We start from the raw sequence: 23,445 nt of genomic DNA, 5'->3' as shown, positions 1-23,445 counted from the left end.
TCCTAGTAGGCTTTCCCTTTGAAAACAGGGTTGAGGTTAGGGGAGGTAAATGTTTGGAAACCACTGAGGCAATAGACAAATTCACTCTCTTCATTTAATAGTAGCTTGGGAGAGGAAGGGCTCACTGGGGACTGAGGATGCAAGAAGAATTCACTAAGCATGTGAAACTTGAACCTAGCCCTCCCTGATGGGTAAATTCACTAGGCTGTGATGAAAGGCTTAGAGGGCTCTGTGATGTGAAAAAATTGGATTTATTTGTGTGTTAGGGAACTGTTGACAGAATATGTGTTTGATTTTATTTTAAATGGAAGCATTGGGAATGCCTATTGCCAGGGTCTAAATTGTGGGGACAGGATAAGTAATTCTGTAAAACAGAAATTGGTAAAGGGCAGAAGTTTAAGTCTAAAAGAGAGAGGAAAGATGATGGAAAGTACACAGAAGATCACTGGAGATGAAAGGAAGGCTAGCGACCCCAAAATAGTAGATCAGGGCACCAGGACTGGGCACAGTTTGTAGGAGGCCTTTGTCCCCAGCCGAGGAAGATCAAGACACCAAACAAATGAGTTGCCAACTGCTACTGGCTGGTGCCATATGAATCTAGGATATGATATACCTTGTATCCAAAATTGTCTGTGTTTTTTTTTTTGGCGATACGTGGGCCTCTCACTGTTGTGGCCTCTCCTGTTGCGGAGCACAGGCTCCGGACGCGCAGGCTCAGCGGCCATGGCTCACGGGCCTAGCCGCTCCGCGGCATGTGGGATCTTCCCAGACCGGGGCATGAACCCGTGTCCCCTGCATCGGCAGGCGGACTCTCAACCACTGCGCCACCAGAGAAGCCCCAAAATTGTCTCTGTTATGCTCGTGCACCTAACCTGTTGAAATGCTGACCTGCCAGGCATTAAGTGGAGTGGAAGCTGACTCTGGTGAAGATGTGAGGAGATGCAGTGGTAAGAGAATGCCTCAGAGGAGCTCAGTGATCACCCTCAGCTGTAACTTAGAAAAAGGACAGATGACAGCTATAAGACCTCTGCTGGAGTAGCATGATATTTAAATGCTGTATGTTCTCACCTCACAGAGCTCCCCATGAGAGCCAGAAATACAAAACCACCATGACCTACCTGTTCATATTCCAGCCTTAAGAGCCCTGGATCACACTCTGAAGAAAATACCTGTACGTAATGTTTGTTTTTTTTTTAAAATTAGAGTATAGTTGATTTATACTATTGTGTTAGTTTCAGGTGTACAGCAAAGTGACTCAGTTATACATATACATATATTCATTCTTTTTCAGATTCTTTACCCATATAGGTTTTTACAGAATATTGGTTGGTTATCTGTTCCACATATAGTAGTGTGTGTATGTTAATCGCAAGCTCCCAGTTCATCCCTCCCCTTGATGTTTCCCCTTTGGTAACCATAAGTTTGTTTTCGAAATCTGTGAGTCTGTTTCTCTTTTCTAAATAAGTTAATTTGTATCATTTTTTAAATTGGATTCCACATATGAGTGATATCATATGGTATTTATCATTCTCTGTCTGACTTACTTAGTATGACAATCTGTAGGTCCATCCATGTTGCTGCAAATGGCATTATTTCATTCTTTTTTATGGCTAATATTCCACTGTATATATGTACCACATCTTCTTTATCCATTCCTCCATCAATGGACATTTAGGTTGTCGATGTCTTGGCTACTGTAAATAGTGCTGCAGTGAACATTGGGGTGCATGTATCTTTTCTAAGTATGGTTTTCTCTGGGTATATTCCCAGGAGTGGGATTGCTGGGTCATATGGTAGTTCTATTTGTAGTTTTTTAAGGAACCTCTATACTGTTCTCCATAGTGGCTGTATCAATTTACATTCCCACCAACAGTGCAAGAGGGTTCCCTTTTCTCCACGCCCTCTCCAGCATTTATTGTTTGTAGACTTTTTGATGATGGCCATTCTGACTGGAGTGAGGTGGCACCTCATTGTAGTTTTCATTTGCATTTCTCTAATAATTAGTGACGTTGAGCATCTTTTCATGTGTTTTTTGGCCACGCGGTATGTTTTCTTTAGAGAAATGTCTATTTAGATCTTCTGCCCATTTTTTGATTGGGTTGTTTGTTATTGTGACATAGAGCTGCTTGAGCTGTTTGTATATATATTTCGGAGATTAAACCCTTGTTGGTCACGTCATTTGCAAATATTTTCTCCCATTCTGTGGGTTGTCTTTTCGTTTTGTTTATGGTTTCCTTTGCTGTGCAAAAGCTTTTACGTTTTATTAGGTCCCATTTGTTTATTTTTGTTTTTATTTTCATTACTCTAGAAGATGGATCCAAAAAGATATGCTCTCATTTATGTCAAAGAGTGTTCTGCTTATGTTTTCGTCTAAGAGAGTTTTATGGTGTCTGGCCTTGCATTTATTTCTTTGATCCATTTTGAGTTTATTTTTGTGTATGTTGTTAGAGAATGTTCTAATTTCATTCTTTTATGTGTAGCTGTCCAGTTTTCCCAGCACCACTTATTGAAGAGACTGTCTTTTCTCCATTGTATAGTCTTGCCTCTTTTGTCATAGATTAACTGACCATAAGTGCATGAGTTTATTTCTGGGCTTTCTGTCCTGTTCCATTGATCTATATTTCTGTTTTTGCACCAGTGCCATACTGTTTTGATTACTGTAGCTTTGTAGTATAGTCTGAGGTCAGGGAGCCTACCTAATGGTTTTTTGATACAGACTAATCAGCTGCCTTTAATAAGACGTCAGAGTACATGAAATTTGATCCTATTTTTCCACAAAGACTGATTTTGGAGGCTTAGCTGGAGAGCATTTTGGCAGTAAGGATGCAATTTGAGGACTTCAACATGGTTGAAATCTCACATGCAGACATGTAGAAATGTGATAAGCCTAAATATCTAGGCAAGATTCTGAACTTTCTTCACTACTGATTCCACAGTGGTGCCTGTGATTCTTACTCTCTTTTTTAAAAGTTACTAATTTCAAGTAAATGAATCATGAACATGGTAACAAACTGTACATACTGAAGAGTCTTCTCCCACCCCTGTGCCCCAGCCTTTAGCTCTCCTTCCAAGAGACAATCATTTTTTTTTTTGCGGTACGCGGGCCTCTCACTGTTGTGGCCTCTCCCATTGCGGAGCACAGGCTCCAGACGCGCAGGCTCAGTGGCCATGGCTCACGGGTCTAGCCGCTCTGCGGCATGTGGGATCTTCCCGGACCCGGGTACGAACCCGTGTTCCCTGCATCGGCAGGTGGACTCTCAACCAGTGCGCCACCAGGGAAGCCCGAGACAAGCATTTTTAACGAGTGTGTTTTTCCAGAGCTATTCTATGCATATACAAATATATTTTTTTAAAGATTATTTTTACATTATTTTACACAAGTTGTAGCGTATACACATATGTGCACATATAAACATGGTTTTACACCTTGATTATTTTGCTTAACATGTGCCAATCCCTTCCCCTCTAGGGACACACCTTAGTTGAATGAGTTGAGTTTATTGCTCATTGCAGTGAGGGAGAACACACACCATGGGGAATTATAGGGCATCTCAGTTGCAGTGTGTTGGAAAGGACTTACCAGATTGGGGTTTGGATTAGTTGGTTTTGGGGGAAAGTTTTAAGGAAGCAGCTCATATTTGCTGTGGATTGGATACTTTCAGGTTGCTGGAGCAATTCTATGATTGCATATTTTAATAAATCTTAATAAGGCAGGAGGAATGAATTGAGGCTAATGTTACAATTCATAAGTGCTGCTGTTACAGCAGTCACTCATATCAGCCAGGATAGAGGGATGTTTGGTCATGTTTGTAGTTACAGTAATGTTCGTGTTTTTATCTGTGTTCAGACATCATTACTAAATATTCTTGTTTTTGTCCTGATCCGTCATGGTCACAGATCTCCTTGTCTGATGGGGTGTTCTGGGAAATTTTTTATGTTCAACAGGAAAACAATAAGGCCTAGCTGTGAGTGCCAGGCCAGCTTCTAGCAACATCGAGTTCTCGATGATGGTACCAGGCCATCTCCCCAGTGTCAAGGGGAGCTTTTCTCTTAATGTTGTCTCCACTGCACAGAGGTCCTAATTTATTACGCATTCCCAGAGAGATGGACATTTAGATTGTTTACTATTCAAACAGTATTGCAATAAATAACATGTTACTTTGCCTGTGTGCAAGTTTATCTGTAGAATAAATTTCTAAAAGGAAAGTTGTTGTCAGAGGCTTTGTGCATTTTAAATTTCGTTAGATATTGTCAGATTGACTTCAATAGAAGTTGTACCAATTTATTTTTCCACTAGCAATGTATGAGTTTGCCTGTTGATCCACATCATTGCCAAAATAAGGTATTACTGAACTTTTGTATTTTTGCCAACTTGATAGGTTTAAAGATGGTATCTTAATTCCCTTTCTGCATAAGTAAGCTGCAGAATTATTTTTAAATTGCGGTAAGGGAATGGTGGAATGGTGACAACTTTATTAGCATGTGAATCTTTCTGGAAGACTAACTGAATCACAGACTATGTCGTATATTTTGTTAAAAACCCATATGGCTATAAGATGTTGAATGGGAAAAGGAAGATGATTATTAGATTGAGGAGTGTTTCTCCTATTTTATTTGTAGCATAGTCTTTCAACTTGGCCATCTTTTGTCATTGGAGAGTAGTGTTTTTTCATGATAATTATCTTCCCTGAACCCTGATGAAAGCTAAGTGCCATCTAGTCTAAGGGAGAGTCCAGAGGACCTAGTTGCTCTCCTTGTTTTAAAGTTCTATAAAATGTAACTGTTAATACCTGTCTGCCTACCAGCAGCTACTATTGGCTCTGACATCGCTTATGAGACATTCCAAGGACTCGAATTTACCTGTCCCAGATATAGGGCTGTATTGTAGATGTGTAGGACCTGAGGTATGAAAGATGTTTTGAAAAAATAATTATCAAACATTTATTGAACACCTACTATATGCCAAGCACTGGTGACAAAGTCCCTGCCCTCAGGAAGCTTACTTTCTAAACAATAAACAAATATATGAGAAAGAAAAAAAGCATCCCTGATAGCTGTCAACTAGCGTAGTTACAGTGGTGTTCCCCTACTGAACCTAATGTTACTGAATATCAACAGCAGATGAGGACTCTGCATGATTGTGAAAGGCCACCTTCAGTCATAATTAAGCCTGAATGAACACCATGCAACACAAAAATAACAATACACCCCCTCCCCCCCCCCCCCCCCGATTAATACTGGTAACTAAGAGGGACTTCCCTGGTGGTCCATTGGTTAAGAGTCCGCACTCCCACTGTAGGGGGCATGGGTTCAATCCCTGGTGGGGGGAACTAAGATTTTGCATGCTGCGTGGCGCAGCCAGAAAAAAAATACTAGTAACTAAGATACTGAATTGCCCAGGCTTTCTGAAAACACTCAATCCGGAATAGCACCCCACTTGTTTTCTTGAACACTCTGTAACATCACCTAACACAAGCCCAAATCCTGTACAGGTCCCTCCTAAAACCCTCTGAGATTCCCCACTCTTCTCCATGGTGTTCAGTCTCTCTTGCTACAGGGAGTTTAATTTTAAAAACTAACTTTGACTAATGTGTGTTCCTGGTGATCTTTGGCTGGTGGGAATTGACCCTTTAGGTAGCAAAAGTGCTGTCTTTATAACACACACACACACACACACACACACACTCTCTCTCTCTCTCTCTCTCTCTCTCTCTCTCTCTCTCTAGAAAACAGGATGAAAGAGAGAGGAGCATTTGCTGCCTGACAGCGCTAAAAGGCCTGCAGAGGTGACTTTTGTGCAGAGGCCTGAATAAAATGAGGAAAGACCCATGTGGATATCTAGGGGTGGAAGGAATAGCAACTGCACTGGCCTCTGGAGCAGGCTTGGCATGTTCTCCAAACAATTATGAGGCCAACTTGGCTTAAGAGTGAGAAGGGAAAGGGTAATTGGAAATGAATTTAGAGAAGTAGCCAGGGCTCTAATCCTGCAGGCTTCAAAGGTCCTGGTAAAGACTAGATTTTGCTTCTAGTGTTATAGGAAGCCAGTAAGAAATTTTGGTTTTGTGTAGGGGAGTGACTCACGTACCACATCACCGTTGTAGCCAAAATGACACTGCCCTTGGGCTAAGGCAGAGAAGGCCTCATTCACCCACCTCTTACTGTGTGGGGCGACTTGCCTGGCCTTGGAGACAGTTTCAACAAGCTCTTTTGAGTCCTTTATTAGGAGCCCAGATGAATGAAGGTTGCACAAGGAAATGAAAGCTGCAGCAGAGCCATAGGAGAATGCACCATGAGCTACAGTGGATTGAAGCAGCAGTGGCTGTAATAGGAAACCGGAGTTTTCTTCTCTTCACTTGAGTAAAAAATTCACAGGCTGTCAAACTAGAGTTATGAGTGTCTTGTTTTTAGTTTAGAGGTCGGCCTTTGCAGATGGGCACCAGCAGAGGGTGCTACAAACTTCCAGCAGCCTGTGTGCCTTTGTCACTTAGGCACAGAATGAACTGCGGAAGTTGCTGTTTTGAACAAAGTATAGTGTGGGTATCAGAATCACCTGGCTTGTTAAAATTCATTAGATCCTACCTCCTGAGTTTGATTCCATTGATGGGAGGAATTTTCATTTCTAACAGGTTTCCAGGCAATGCAAATTCTTCCAAATTGGTTCTCTATCTGGAGGCAATCAGAATCACCTGAAGACCCTTTCTACAAGGCTGGGCGCCCTTCCCTAAGGGCATTTCACAATCAGGTGTAGTGAGAATGTAGGTGTTCACAAAGCTCCCTCGTTTCCTCCTCTTAAGTGGATGTGAAAGTTCACTGAAGCTTGTAAGCATCATGCTTAGCTTTTTTTCCCCCATTTCTTCTTTTAATTTTGCTTTCCAATTGTATGTTACTAGTGTATATAAATACATTTGATTTGGGAATATTGATCTTTTGTGACATTGCCAAACTCATGTATTAGTTCTAGAAGTTCTTTTGTAGATTCGTTAGGATTTTTTGCATAGTCATAGTCAATCTTGTTGTCTGTGAACAGGGACAGTTTTATCCTTCCCCCTTTCCATCTTGAACTCTTGTTTCTCTGGTGGCCAGAAATAGATCTGCTGACCCCATTCTGTCATGATATTCAAGAGCAGATAACTTACCAGTTCACAAAGCAATTGACAGTATTCTGAATCCTAAGTGACCACTGAGGACACTTACGGGGAAAATATCTGAAATGATGATAAGGGCATTGGCTTGGAAATAAGAGAGACCTAGCCTTGATGAAATAGTTTGTTCTCATTGGCCAGAGCTAGAGAGTCTAGCCTTTAGCACAGCCCTGCTACTCTAAGCCAGGAGTTCCTGAGTTGCAGCATCCCAGGGGACTCAGGTTAAACCTTGGGGCGGACCAGGGCTTGGCAGAGGAGAAGGTATCCCACTTGATAGGTCCTGGGAATTGGTAGCTGCATTCTCATGGAGGGCTCCAAATGGAAAGCAACAGATTGGGCTTCTAGGCAGCAGGGAAGAGGAAGTTTGCCTTTTCCTGGGCAGTAGTTGAATGGGGATGAGTGGCATCTGGGGGCAAAGTAATGTGTTTGTGTCCTTTCTCCCTGCACGCTACCTGGTGCCTTCATACATTGGCACTAGGAGCATAACCTCCCTGGGCCCTCCCTTTGCCAAACCACTTTTCCTGGGGTCAGTTTACTGAGAGTTCCCATTTTCACAGCTTCATCCTTCCTCTGCTTCTATTCTTAAAGGTGGCCATTGTCTTCTCAAGGAAAATATCATCATGTATAAAATGCATTACATTTTCATTTCCCTAGCTGTAGGGTAGCATGTTTTGGAATAGATTCAAAATTGGTACTGCCTTTGGCCTCCCACTCTGGGTTCTACCTCTCACCCTTTATAATTCTTCCTGTTAGGAAAATTACTTAAAATAGAAATGGCTGATAACCTCAGCTGTCACACTGTAATAGGTCTTGGCTTACAGAGGAAAGACATTGGTTTTGTCTCCTAGGGTTTTTTTTTGTTTTTTGTTTTTTGTCTCCTAGTTTTGATGTAGTGGGACTGTGGGTGAGTTTAGGCAGGTCATCAAACCACTCTGACTCAGTTTCCTCATTTGATGTAATGGGATGATAATATACAGTATTTGGAAGGTAGAATAGTATAGTGGTTTAAGGACATGGGCTCTGAAGCCAAGCGCCTGGAGTCAAATCTTAGCTCCTCTACTTACTAGTCATGTTAACCTTGGGAAGTTACTAAGCCTCTTTGTCTCTCAGTTGTTGTTTTTTTTAACATCTTTATTGGAGTATAATTGCTTTACAATGGTGTGTTAGTTTCTGCTTTATATCAAAGTGAATCAGCTATACATATACATATATCCCTATATCTCCTCCCTCTTGCATCTCCCTCCCACCCTCCCTATCCCACCCCTCTAGGTGGTCACAAAGCACCAAGCTGATCTTCCTGTGCTATGTGGCTGCTTCCCACTAGCTATTTTACATTTGGTAGTGTATATATGTCCATGCCACTCTCTCACTTTGTCCCAGCTTACCTTTCCCCCTTCCTGTGTCCTCAAGTCCATTCTCTACATCTGCATCTTTATTCCTGTCCTGCCCCTAGGTTCTTCAGAACCATATATATATATATTTTTAGATTCCATATATATGGAATATAGCATACGGTATTTGTTTTTCTCTTTTTGTCTTTCTTACTTCACTCTATGTGACAGACTCTAGGTCCATCCACCTCACTACAAGTAACCCAATTTTGTTTCTTTTTATGGCTGAGTAATATTCCATTGTCTATATGTGCCACATCTTTATCCATTCATCTGTTGCTGGACACTTAGGTTGCTTCCATGTCCTGGCTATTGTAAATAGTGCTGCGATGAACATTGTGGTACATGACTCTTTTTGAATTATGGTTTTCTCAGGGTATATGCCCAGTAGTGGGATTGCTGGGTCGTATGGTAGTTCTATTTTTAGTGTCTCTCAGTTTTGAGTTGGTGATAGTACTTACCCTCATAGGGTTATTATGAGGATTTATGAGTTAATACATGCAAAGGATGTAAAATGGTACCTGGAACATCCTAAGTGTAAGATATCATCATCATCATCATCATCATGATTATAAGGATCCAGTGAGTTAATATTGTAAAAGTACTTTGAAACTGAAAAATGATACCCACCTTTGACTCTTACCTTAGTTATGCTTAGTCTGCAGGTTGAGGAGGGCTGTTTTGAACGTCACCTTCCCAAAACCCTGAAAAGCTGCTCTTGCCTGACAGTTCCTCTGCCCACAGAATGGCATGGAGGACCTAGGTCCCCTTTATTTACACAGAGCCTTAGGTGCTGATGCTATCACACCCCCAGGGAGTGACTGAACCACCTCTGTAGAAGGGAGTTGAAGAGGGAGGTCTCAGTAGGTGGCAGGGACAAGGATAATGCCCTGGCATGGGACAGAGACCTGACAGGGAGTTGTGAGATTCCTGGCTCTTGTGCCAAACTTCTGGAGGACTGGAGGGTAGTCCCTCCAGGCCTTAGTTTCCTTATCTCTAAAAGAGGAACAAGAGTCCCTGTTCTCACTTCACAAGGCACTGGAAAGGAGGCAGTGAGTTAATAAGTCCCAGATATTAAAAAAAAAAAAAAAAGGTATTATTGGAGTAAAAGGTTGTACTATTACTTGGCAAATTACCATTCCTGAACCAAACCTCCCTAAAAGTGAGTTCTGTTGGAGAGTTAGGGTATGTGGGTGAGCAGTAAGCCCTGCTCTCTTGCTGGCCTCTGTCAAGGCTTTTTGCTAGATTGTACTCTAAATTGCACTCTGTGAAGGCTTTGGTTGAACCTGCAAAAGTTTGGCCACTCTGCCACTCAGTTTTTCCAGTGTTCTGTCTCTGCATGGTCAGGAGCCTGGGGAAGGCTTGCTTTGTTTTTCAGCCCTTTTGCACTCACACCACATCATACAGGTGTTTTTGCCGTGGCACCACATCCTCTGCGGTAGACGCTATACTCTTTTGCACTGTGACTTCACTGTTCCATCCATCAAGACACAAAGTCTATTTCCCCAGCCCTCGTAGGTGCTGTCTTTGTGGCTTGCTTTAATTAATAAAATGTGGTGGAATTGCTGTTATGTGACTGAGGAGACTACCACTTTCACCTCTTGGGATGCTGGCTGAAGCTGCTGTGCCACGAAGGAGACTGGGATGAAAGATCTTGAAAGGAGAGAGAGGCTCAGCTGACCAAGCTATCCCAGCTGAGCCCAGTCCCCAGCTCACCCACCAGCTGATGCAGCTGCATGCGTAAGCCCGAGGGAGACCAGGAGAACTGTCCAGTCAATGCACAGAGTCATAGACATAAACTGTTTTAAGCCACTAAGTTTTGGTGTGGTTTGGTTTGTTCTGTGGCAATAGATAACCCACATACCTACATTTTATCTCTAAAGCCCCTTCACACTGGTCTTCTGTCTTGAAAGACCTGGCTCTACGTCTTTAAGAGTGCAGAGTGTGTTTGTCCAGACTTCTTGGTCAATACCCAGTTCCATGCCATCCTGAAGTGTGTTTTCACAAGGCTGGTCTTGGCTCTGAGGCAGTTGTATTTTAAATGCAGTCTTACTGGTGAGCCACTGGTGCATTGTCGCTTGGCTTTGCCTGGAATTAAAAGCACCAACAAATATGCTTTCAAATTTTTTCAATTAAGAAATCACAAATTTAGGACTTCCCTGGTGGTGCAGTGGTTAAGAATCCACCTGCCAATGCAGGGGACACGGGTTCAAGCCCTGGTCCAGGAAGATCCCACATGCTGCGGAGCAACTAAGCCCATGTGCCACAACTGCTGAGCCTGTGCTCTAGAGCCCATGAGCCACAACTACTGAGCCCCCGTGCCACAGCTACTAAAGCTCACATGCCTAGAGCCCGTGCTCTGCAACAAGAGAAGCCACGACAATGAGAAGCCCACGCACTGCAATGAAGAGTAGCCCCTGCTTGCCGCAACTAGAGAAAGATTTCTGCCCGTGGCCAAGGTGAAGCAGTAGGGTCCAGATTTACCCTTCCACTTCATTGATGCCCTCTAGTTTGTCACCATCATTATCCTAAATATGGTATTCCAGTTGTGACATGGGCCTAATACTGAGGACGGCCAGCACATGCTTCCCTTGATCTGGACTCTATATGTCTATCATTTCACATTTGTAATTTGATGAAGGAGGTAGAACCTGAGCAGGCACTGTCTGGTAGCTTGTGACCTGGCCTCAGCTGACCTCTCCAGACTGGCCTTGCTAGAAAACCCCTCTTCCTGCTACCTCCTCCCCTAATATCCCATCTGTTGTAATTCCCATTCTTGTCATATTATTTGCAGTTTGCTGAATGTGCCATGCTGCATCGTGCCTGAGCATTCTTTCCTTATGTGCTGCCCTTCCCCTCCTTGTCTGCCACACAAACACATCCTCCACTTTTAAGAATCCATTGAACTCTGAGGCCTTCCTGATGCTCTCAGGGTGATCTGATCCCTTCATAACCCCACTGTCCTCTGTTCATATAGCAATTCTTGCGCAGACAGCACTTTACAATACTTGTTCATGTTTGTCTCCCTTTCTATACTGTGAGATTGGGTTTTTTAAATTAATTTATTTATTTTTGGCTGCGTTGGGTCTTTGTTGCTACATGCAGGCTTTCTCTAGTTGTGGCGAGTGGGGGCTACTGTTCATTGCGGTGCGCGGGCTTCTCATTGCGGTGGCTTCTCGTTGCGGAGGACGGGCTCTAGAGCGCAGGCTCAGTAGTTGTGGTGAACGGACTTAGTTGCTCCATGGCATGTGAGATCTTCCTGGACCAGGGATCGAACCAGTGTCCCCTGCATTGGCAGGCGGATTCTTAACCACTGTGCCACCAGGGAAGCCTGAAATTGTTGATTTTTAATTAGCCTCCGGCACAGTGTCTCACACACACTAGTTGCTTAATAAATGTTTGTAGAAGAAAAGGAGAGAAGAAGAAATGTGTGTTACAAAATCTGAAAGAATAGGGATTCCCCCTGCCACCTGCCCCAGCTGGAAGAATAGCCCATGCAAAAGCTGAGTGGTTCCTTCTGAGTGATGAATACAGTAACTTTTATTTTTGTTATTTATTTAATTTATTTATGGCTGCGTTGGGTCTTCGTTGCTGCGCGGGGCTTTCTCTAGTTGGGGTGAGCGGGGGCTACTCTTCGCTGTGGTGCGTGGGCTTCTCATTGCGGTGGCTTCTCTTGTTGTGGAGCACGGGCTCTAGGTGCGCGGGCTTCAGTAGTTGTGGCACGTGGGCTTCAGTAGTTGTGGCTCGCGGGCTCTAGAGCGCAGGCTCAGTAGTTGTGGCACACGGGCTTAGTTGCTCCACAGCATGTGGGATCTTCCTGGACCAGGGCTCGAACCCGTGTCCCCTGCATTGGCAGGTGGATTCTTAACCACTGCGCCACCAGGGAAGTCCCTGAATACAGTAACTTGATTTCATTGCTCTGTTAATTGGGACTTCACTAATTTTGAAGGAATAACAAGTTGGATAGTTTATTTTATACCATTTATAAACACAGGGTTTGTTCAACTGAAATCCTGCCATATAAACAAGAGCAGGCATTTCAAGTTGCCTTAAACACCTGACAAGTAATCCTTTCCGTATACACAATTGATGGACTGAATTAGAAAATATTCTCATCTGTTCATTAAAACAGATTTCCCTTAAGACCTATACTGAGAAGCAATTTATTAGCATAGTTCCACTAGATTCCTGAAGGTATAAAACTGAATTTCTTTTAATATGCTTTATGATTCAAACCAACTCTTGTCAGCTGGACCTAGTTAATCTGAATTAACTATACATGAAGTCCTTGGCACTGCAGAGAGCCGAGTGATTCATTCAAATGGTGTGTCCTTGTAGCTTGTCTCATAAAATTGCTGGAAGCTCAGAGAAAATGGATGCTGTTTTGAGGGCAGTGAAGGAGTTGTCCCTGGTACACTTTGGCTTCTAGATTTGAACCTCATGAGCTTGGTAGCTTTCTACTAAATGGGAGCTGTAGCAGCAGCCCTGACTCTTAAAAGGCACCCATCCCAGTGACTTCCTACCTCCAACCCCCAAAATGCCCACTTCTATATACATATCATATCCATAGAACTTTCATGGGGCATCAGGACCTTAAATGAAGAAAAACACAGACTCGTCATGGAGGGTCATCCTGTTAGAAGACAAGGGAAGAAACCTTGCTACGCACAAACACACTTGCCTACTGGGGGAACAAAGAGATCACTAGTGCTGGGCTGTACCTCCAGCAGGGCCTTAGGCATTTCTTCTACCTACAACTTTTCTACTCTTGGCTCAAATATCCTAGAGCTGGGGTACCAAGGGACTAATGAGGTTTTCAGAAGAGCTGAGGTGAGTGTGAAGGCTTCCCCTCCCATCAGAGAGCAACATTGGGCTCGTGGGACAGGTTACACCCTTTCCTGAGCCTCCCCAGATCCAGAGCCACAGCTGGGCATACAGGCAGAAGATCTAGGGATTCTAGTAGCTTCCTCCTGCACAGACCAATGACAGGTTACTTTGGAGGCCACCCCTGATGTGCTGTGGTTTCTCCCACCAAGTCAGAGTTCATGGGAAAATCCTAAAACCAACATGGCCTGGGGAATTCCCTGATGATCCAGTGGTTAAGACTCCGAGCTTCCACAGCAGGGGGCACAGGTTCGATCCCTGGTTGGGGGACTAAAGTCCCACATGCCACGCAGTGTGGCCAAACAAAACAAACAAATAAATCTTGTTATTTAGCACAGGGAGATCAGCTTGATGCTTTGTGATGACCTAGAGGGATGGAATAGGGAGGGTGGGAGAGAGGCTCAAGAGGGAGGGGATATGGGGATATATGTATATATATAGCTGATTCACTTTGTTGTACAGTGGAAACTAACACAGCATTGTAAAGCAATTATACTCCAATAAAGATGAAAACAAACAAAAAACAGAAAAAAACCTCAAAAGAACATGGCCTGACACCATGTACTGAAGGAGAAGGCTATACTCTGAACTAGGCAGGAAAGCCCTGGCTCTGTATGTTCTAATTGTGTCCCTACATTGACCCATTGTTCATTATCAATCTTTGCAATTTCCTTCCTTCATTTTTCTTCCATTTTTTCCTAGTTACACTAAGCTTGGGTATGAGGCTTTTACTGCTAAAATAGCTCTTCCTGGTTGTGTTTACAAGACTTAGAGTGCCAACCTCTGCAAAGGGGCCTAGGAGCACACCTTTGGAATTCCTGGCCCTTTTCTTGGCAGTTATTTCTGAAATCATGGTTCTTTTGTATATTTCAATATTATATACAATAAATATATTTTATATATATTATATAAACATTTCCTATTTTATACATGTATTTTGAATATTTACATTTCCTGTACCATTGGTTGACTCTCCTAATTGGCTCTTCTGCCCCTTTTCTCTGAGATGCCCATTTCCTTCTGCAAGGAACCATTTTCTTCCACTCAGTTTAACAGCCATTTGTTGGGCCACAATGATTAAGGCCCTTAAGGGGAGTTAAAGATGAAGATTACACTGTCTATCCTCAAGACTTTATAAATCTGATAAGGAAAGTAGAAAAAAACGCAAATGACTATAAACCGTAAGTGTCATTCTATCTGTTGAGTACCTGCTATATGCGCAGTGCTTTAAGTGTAATTTTTCATTTAATCCTTGTAAGCCTTGCAAGATAGTGGTGTAATCCCCCATTTTACAGCTTGCTGAGGAAATTCCTAAAGGTTGTACTGCTAGCAAGTGACAGACAGAGTTGGGATTTGAAGCTGGTATACTGTCTTCCAGAGTCCATGAGCTTCCCTACTGTATCAGGAGGCCTCTCAATGCAGACCATAGAAACAGATTCCATAAAAGTGATGTGAGGTTCCAAGGAGGAACTGAATCTGGAAGGGCTTTAGAAGCACATTTGAGACAGGTATGCTAGTTTACATCCTCTCAGCAGCAGATGCCAAGATGGAATTAAATGTGCAAGAGATTTACCGAGGGATATGCCAGAGACAGATAAAGAAGAAAAAGCAGTAGCAGCTTCAGATTTGGATACAGGAAGAAGATTGGGTAGAAGAGTTTCAAATGGCAGTGTAGCTCTAAGAAAGTTTCAGCCAGGTCAAAGGGGCATCCTGTTAAACGAGTCCCATGTTTTGCAGGGATGGACCTGCATGAATACCCCCATCATGCTTGGTCATCAGCAGCAGCTTGTGTGGCTTCACTGGATCCAGAGGGGCAGCAGCCAGAGCAGTGAATCTGCCATGCTCCTCATAGCAGCAGATGTGAAGAGTGCCTTTTCATGGCTGCCATGATAGCCTTAGAAAAACTGGTTAAATTTCAGGGGTAGCTATGTTGAGAGTGACATTTGAGATAGCACACGTTCTGTGGAACACTAGGCTCTCAAGATCCTTGTTGAAAAAACTGGAAATTTGTTGCATTCTCCTTTCAGAGACTCATCATGCACAATAATTCAAGGCTCTGTGAAGTTCCACTTAAAGAAACGGGTTAACCTTGGTTTAATATAACAGTTCCCACACCTGTTTGATTACAGAGCTCTTTCTATGTATGTAAATTCTGTTAATGCCCTGTGTGATTATTGTTCAGCAAAACTCTGTGCTTGCTTAGAAAGTTAGGTATCAGCCATATGGTGAAGGGTTTTAACCTGTATTTAACCTGGGTTGCTTTATAGAGGGGTTCTGAAGAGGGGATTCATACAATCAGAGTTGTATTATCTGGCAGCGGTGTGTAGTGGTGATTGGAGCAAGAGGGTGACCCTTAAAGTTAATCCCTGATTACTTAACAGCCGGAACCAGTCCTGGGATTGCCCCCAGTTTCCAGAAATAGCATGTGAGTCATTTTAAATCCAATTGCTTTACTTCCAATCAAAGGACTAGGAGAACTCAAATTGTTGGGAGGGGTGGGTCACCCAGTATCAAACTGACCAACCTCCTACAGCCAGAAATAATGGCCCATTGTCCTGCTGGCTTCCTCATCAGTTTCCCTCTGTACTGAGTGTCTAGGCAGCTGCCAGTCAAGCTGCACTTGTGACTTGCCCAGGCCTCAGAACTCTCCCTCACACTCCTTCCACTGCCTCCTGCACCAGCCCTACAGACACAGGGAAGCCACACAGTAGATGCAGGCAGCCGTGGGATGTGAGTCATGAGACATTCTCATAGGTGACCCAGTGACAAGTCTGTGGACAAGCTAGCTTCCCTCTCCCCCATTTACCTTCATTGTGGAAGCTCATGCCCTCATCATCACAAACCTACCAGGGAAAATTTTTCAAGCCAACTGTCTCTCTTAATGGGCCATGACAAGGCTGGTACAAAGCAGTGGACTCTGAACATTCGATAAATATGATTAGTTACCTGCATGGTGTAAGGCTTTGACGATGGGGAGGCAATGTGAATGGTTAAGAGCATGTGCCCTAACTCACAGTTGGGTTTAAATTTTGTCTCCACCACTTAAAGCTATCTATGCATACTGGGCTAGTTACCTGACCTCTGTGTTTCTAATCTATAACAGGTGTAACAGGCTTATAGTACCTGTGTTCATAGGGTTGTTATAATAATTCAATAAAGCATATGAAGTGTTGAGAATAGTACCGGCACAAAGGAAGTGCTTGATATTGTGTTAGCTGTGATTATTTTGATTGTGTTTATCCTTACTAGTGTCATCATTATTAGTTACTGGATGGGTGGGTGGGGAGGTGAGTGGGATAAAGTTAAGTAAGAAATGGTTCCCACCATTAAAGAGTTTGATAGGGAAGGCAGAGTGTTTTTTAAAAACATGTAGGTAAATTTTAATTAAAAAACCATAAATATTGAATTCTAGTTAATTATATGTATGCTGAAGTATTTAGGAGTGAAGTATACTGATATCTGCAATTGACTTTGAAATGGACTGATGAATGGATAGATGGAAAGATATGGGATAAAGCAAATATAGCAAAATGGTAAATGTAGACTCTAGATAATGGATATATGGGGGTTCACTTTACAATTCTTCCAACTTCCCTGCGTATTTGAACATTTTCATAATAAAATATTGGAAATATATGTTGATACCTTATGCCATAAGGTAAAACATACCATAGAATTTCAGAGGGAGTAAAATGACGTGTAACTGGTAGGTCAGAAAAAACTGTGGTGGGAGTGTATTTGAGTTGGGCTTTAAAAGGGTTCAGAGGGTTTAACTAAAAAATGGTGGGGACAGGAAAGCATTCCAGGTGGGATGAACAGCAAAGGCCATGATACTAAAAACAATGTGATTTGGGAATGTATGACCTGAATTAGTACAGGTGGTAGGAGGGAAACATGACTGTGATGGAAGGCAGAGTAGGATAATGGTCCATCTTCCTTATATCAAGGACCTTATCCTACAGATAAATGGGAACCACTGAAGTTTCTTGAGCAGGAAACTCTACATTTTTCCTGTCACTTTGGGCTAGGCTTTCCCATATAGGAAGGTGTGAACTTTTTCAAGGAAGTAAACAATGTTTCATCAGTGTTTTAATTAGAACTCTGATCAAGACCACAGGTTGGACTGGATGATACATAGCAAAGTCCTTTTATTACATATCAGTCTCTATACAAACCCAGAACCACTGGTATATCAATTGAGAGGAACTGCATGAAACTTGCACTTAATTTGTGTCCTGACTGTTAAGCTGTAACTCCAGTATCTGCTTTAATAGTCACATCTTACATTAAATACTAAATCAGAAACGGAGTCTACACTGCATGTGTCTGGAGAGCTTTAGAATGCTCCTCTTTTCCCCTAGGGACTGCAGGGACTTGATAGACAGCCTAGATCAGTGGTTTTTATGCTTCAGTGTGCCTAAGAATGACAGCCCAATGTTGTATGCACAAAACCAGGCACACTGTCCCTTATGTGCAATTTCAGGGATTTCTTTCACAGCTAAGGGCTTGAGTTTTGAGCCCAGTTAATCCTAAAATGGCCCTCACCCCCAACTGTGGGTCTTAACTCCCCCAAATATTTTAAGTCCCTCTATTTATCTGTGCTCTCCTTAGTTTTCATGTCAATCCTGTCTGTGCTTCCTTCTTCCTGGTTTGTCCTCCCACTGCTGCTCTTCCTGCCACCCTATCCCATGGAGCCCTCTAGAACCTCGTTCCATTGTAAACAAACTACCCTAAGTCCTTAGTTTCACCACTTGGTGCTCTTTCACTCTGCTCACCTTGGCAAAAAACTACCTTTTTCCATTGATATATTGGATCCCAGGGAAGACTGCTCATTCTCCCATACCCTCCCACATCCTAGGGCTGGACCTGGGGACAGGAAGGATGGCCACTTTCTTAATTCCTCCACCCTGCTATAAAATCACCTCCTTTGAGGTTCATGCCATCAGTTCTACCATCCTCTACTGAGGTCATCCTTTATGGCCAACTTCCTGTGTTCCCTGAGGACTTTGGCACCTGACTCAGTTTTCCTACCTCTTATCCTAGCAACATTCTGGTAACTTCAGTATCCCTGCCAACAAACTGTGCCTATTCCACCATTGTGTATTGGATGTGTGGGGGGCAGGTAGCTGTAACAACCAAGCCTCACCTCTTGTCCTGGACTACCTTCAACTCCAGTGAACTTCACTTCCACCCTTCCATGGCCACTTCCCACCCAGAATGCTCCACTGCTAAACCTTACACCCCAACATCCCACATTCTAACTGTAACGACAGCTTAGGGTTCTCTCTTTCTCTTGTCTCACCTCAATAAATGTTTGTTCCAATTGTATAAAGATTCCCAGTGCCAAGCCCCAAAGACCGGGGCAAGAGGAGCCCCCACCCCAAGTCTCATACTTTAGAGGGCCCCAGTCTAACCCTTCTCAGATGGTGCCTATTCCTCTAGGGTAAGGAGTCTGCAGGGCCAAGGGAACATGCCCACCAAAGCCCATGCTCACCCTCTCCATACCTGGACCAAGCTCTGGATACAGAAGATCTTAGTTTTCCCTGTTGAAAGAGTCCTGAGCCTGCTTCTGGGGCCTGCATGGACTTTGTCCTCAGAGTCCTTTCTCTGGAGCATGGATTGAACTGCCAGTGACACACCGCTAAGCCCATGGGGTGGTCAAGGAGTGAGCTATGTGAGGGAGGATGGACCTTGCCTGTGCAGGCTACGGTGTACCCTTCACACTGTGGGGCGGAGCCTGGGGCAGGAAGAGAAGGAGTGTGTATCTAGGGCTGGCTCTTCCCATGTGACCTCATCTGGCACAGTCAGGATTAGCACTGAGTCCTAATAAAGGAATCTTGAAAACTGACCTGGCTGGATTTCAGAACTGCTGTGGACTCCACGTACGTCCTGTTTCCCCTTTTTGACCAGGGGTGTCTTCAGCAGTTATCTTGTGCCTAACCTTCTCCGTGTGTGTTGGATATGTGTATGTGTAGGGGTAGGCAGATTCTCTTTAGTTCATAGATCTTCAGGTTAAGAGGAACTGTACTGGAGCTGCCGTACTTAAAGGAACTACACCTGACAAGCCTCTTGATGATGCTATAAATGTGAAGGTTTGGGGAAGGCTTTAGGAGGGAGTTAGTGTATTTTCCGTGTAGAAGAAATGTAAATAATGTGACCAGAGTGTTGACTATGGTAGTTTAAAATATATCCACAATTCTTTGATACTCCTTTCAAAAGGAGGAGCCTAATTTCTCTTCCCTTGAGGGTGGACTGGTCTTAGTAATTCGCTTCTAACAAATAGACTAAGGCAGGAATGACAGTGTGATTTCTGAGGCTGGATCATATAAGACATTGTGGCTTCCATCTCTCTCTCAGATCACCTGCTGTGGGAGAAGCCAGGGGCCATGTCATGAGGACGCTCAAGCAGCTGCCCTATGGAAAAAGCCACATGGTGAGGAACGGAGGCCTCTTGCTGAGAGCCACGTGAGGGAGCCACCTTGGAAGCAGATCCTTTAGCACAGTCAACCCTTCAGATGACTGTAGCCCAACTAATATATTGACTACAGTCTCATGGGAGGCCCTAAGTGAGAACTACCCAGCTAAGCTTAATTTTTGACCCACGGGAAGTTTCGGATAATAAAATGCTTGTTGTTTTAAGCTATTAAGTTTTGGGGTGATTGGTGACACAGTAATGGCAACTAATATTATACTTATTCGGTCTTGACCTCACTTGACCACTCCTCAGGATGTGACACTGTTCAGCACTCCCTCTTCCACCCACTGCTTTCCCACATTGGCTTCCAGGAAAGTACTTCCACTTGAGTTTTCTTTTAGCCTCCTAGCCAGTCTTGTCAGTTTTCTTCATTAGCTCCTCTGCTACTTGCCCCTGAAACAACCAATTCTCCTAAGACTTCTATCTTTATTCCTATCACATTGCTTATTGACTTTAATCACACCCATGATTAGTCATAATTAAAACTAAAATTTTCATGTCAATGTCTCCTCTCCAGACCTGTCTCCTAGAGTTCTGCTTATAGGACAGCTGCTTATAGGACAACTCTATTTAGAGTTGGTGGTCCCTGGCTCCTCATACTTATTTGAAATTGAATCATCCTCTTTATCTTCACACTTGTCCCTCTTCCCATAGCCCTTCCAACAATGAGGGAGACCGTTGTCCTCCCAGCTGCTCAAGCCAAAAATGTTGCTCCCAGCCACCCTAGACTCCTCCTTACTTGCTGCTTTCAGGACCTTAGTCATTCGACTCCAGCAAATATCTTTAGACTCATATTGCAATTTTTTTTTTTTTTCGGTATGCAGGCCTCTCACTGCTGTGGCCTCTCCCGTTGCGGAGCACAGGCTCCGGACGCACAGGCTCAGCGGCTATGACTCACAGGCCTAGCTGCTCCGTGGCATGTGGGATCTTCCCGGACCGGGTCACGAACCCGTGTCCCCTGCATCGGCAGGCGGACTCTCAACCACTGCACCACCAGGGAAGCCCCATCTTGCAAATTTTTCTACAGGTTTTTCCAGCTTTACTTAATTACTTGTGGTTTCCAAGCGATTCTTGCCACTTCAAGCCCCTGTATGGCTTTGCATATGCCTCTTTCTAGAATTTTGCTTTTCCATCCTTGATCTGTTGGCTTTCCAATTTTGATAAGTCCTACTTTCAAACTTTAGTGCAAGCGTCTCCTCAGTCTAACTGTGCCCACAGTACTCTGTGCTTATGTTTAGCATCGTCCTTGCAACTCCTGAATTCTCCATCCTACTTTGTAGGGCAATTCTCCATGGTATTTCTACATGTCTTGTGACAGCTTTTATCTCAAACTATCTTCTTAAGAATGTTCGCATAGCAAACAGCCTTGGGAGACAGGGGTAGTAACTCCCTCTGGGACAGGAGGCAGAGGGCAGATTTTATTTCCAGAGAAGTATAATAATGTATGTCTCTGGGGCAAAGACTGGGCAGGTTAGCAGCTCCTGATAAGGCAGGAGGTTTTCTGAGCTTAGGATTCCTCAGCTGTGACACAAATGCATGGTGTGCAGTTTCTACCTAGGGTGCTCTGCATTACCCCTGTGGAACACAGAGGGCAAGGGGAACTGATGTGAACATGAAGCTTATGCTGCCTGCTGAGCCATACATAATAAAGTCCTTTGTCTGACCTTCAAGTTTCATGTCTTCTGCCAGCATCTATGAACCTATGAAACTGTGGCAGGCTAACTTGCTAGCTTGCACATAGGGAAAATCTTGGACTCTTCCCAATTCTTGACACCTCTCCACATGCTTGACTGTAAGTGCCTTGAGAGCAAGAGCTGTGTCTGAATGGACTTTGCTTCCCTTGTGGATGACACAAGGTAGTTGCTTTATAAGCGGTGGCTGCTACTAATGATGTTTCGGTCTAAATGGCTTTGGAGGTAAGCACTCAGATATATTTACTGAATCCAACTTTGAAATAAATTGCCATGATTCTGCTGCTGGTTATTAGATATTGTGTACATTCCTTGGAGTTGTAGAGGGTGAAGGCTCAGATCTGTGTTCTGTGGCACAGTGAAATTCTCTGGGGGTTAAAAATGCTAGATAGTTCACAGGGTGTTAAGCCCTACTGCAGGTAATGAAGGTGGCTGAGCAGAGTCTAGGTTTTTCTGGGAGGTGGTATATTATGCTGCAGTTGTGATGGGATGGCATTCTCTGCCATTAGCCTCACAGTAGCATCAAACATGGCCAGAGCAGACCAGTCCCCTGTGGAACCAGACTGATTTCAGACCAATCTGTCTGAGCTTGAATGAAGGAATTTATCAGTGCTTCTGGTGCTTGAACTTTTAAGAGCAAAGGCTCTTCCCTTCTTCTAACCCTTTGCAATGACTAATCCCAACCATGACTAGGCACGATTGCTGGCGGGGTTTGCTCGTGGGAGGGAAATCCACCAGGCTGCAGCTTTAATCCGGCTTTGCATTGTGGAAGCCTGTCTAGCTATCCTTTTTTCCTGGTTTAGGAGGAGATGGAACCTTGTCAGCATTTGAGCTGAGGTGGCTTTCAGAGCCAGAGTCAGGGGTCAAAAGGCTTTGCGCATAGTCTATGGCCAAATGGTTATTAAAGACCACTTCATCCCATTTAAACCTATAAATAAACTGGGGTACAAAGGGGATAAATCGCTGATAATTGGCGATCGATTCCGGAGCCTAAATTGACTCTATTTCCATCTCAGTAGACGCCTCACTTTTTCTTATTCCCTTGGCTCCCTCACTCTTCCTGCATACCCAGGGAACTTGAGTGCAGCATTCTAATGCTTGGTCAGCATGATTCCTAAATTTTCTAGCAGGCTTGACTCACTAAGACAGCTCCAGTTCCCTGAGTGTGTAAAGCAGTCCCACCTCTAAGCGAGACGGAGGCGTCAGAAAAGGAACCCTAGGGCGTGAGCCGGGGAAGGGGGGCGTGCGGGGCAAGGCGGGGCACCCTGAGACGTGCTCGTCTGTTTAGGGAGCGGCAACCCAAGAGAGACTCTCAGGTCGAGTCCCGCCCTGCATGGCGATTACACGGTGGTGGGAGGCGGACGAAGGAGGGAGTGCGCAAGGGGCGGGAGGTGCGTCTCTGTGCCCCACTCGTTTCTCCCTGGGCCAGGAGAGAGAGACAGTCTTTCAGAAGCGCACGCTGCACTTGCTCAGTGTAGAAGGGGTAACGCTCAGCTGACTCCCTCCTAGACTGGGGATTGGCTCTGCAGGGTGTGCCAAGCACAGGGTGTACGAAACTCTCCGAAGGGAGTTGGAGAGAAGTACTTGACCCGGGGTGCGCGGCGGCGCGCTCAGTCGCGCCCAGTCGCGCCGAGCCCCGCGCAGGCACGCGCCTGAAGCCCCGCCCCGCCCGTGACGAGCGCGCGCGGGGCCTCTGCCCCATCCCTCGCCCGCGCGTTCCCCTCCACGCTGCCTCCGCCGTTCCCCGCCCCCTCGCCTCAGGGGCTGCCCTCGTAGCTGCCTGACTTGAGGTCCGGCAGCTTCTGCTTTTCCTGCCCCTGCCGAGGGACCGAGGGAGCACACCCCGTGGGCAGCGGTGCTCT

Source organism: Delphinus delphis, chromosome 16 (genome assembly GCF_949987515.2).
Source record: "Delphinus delphis chromosome 16, mDelDel1.2, whole genome shotgun sequence".
NCBI lineage: Eukaryota > Metazoa > Chordata > Mammalia > Artiodactyla > Delphinidae > Delphinus > Delphinus delphis.
The sequence above is the reverse complement of the archived record's forward strand: the minus strand, read 5'-3'. Positions refer to the sequence as shown.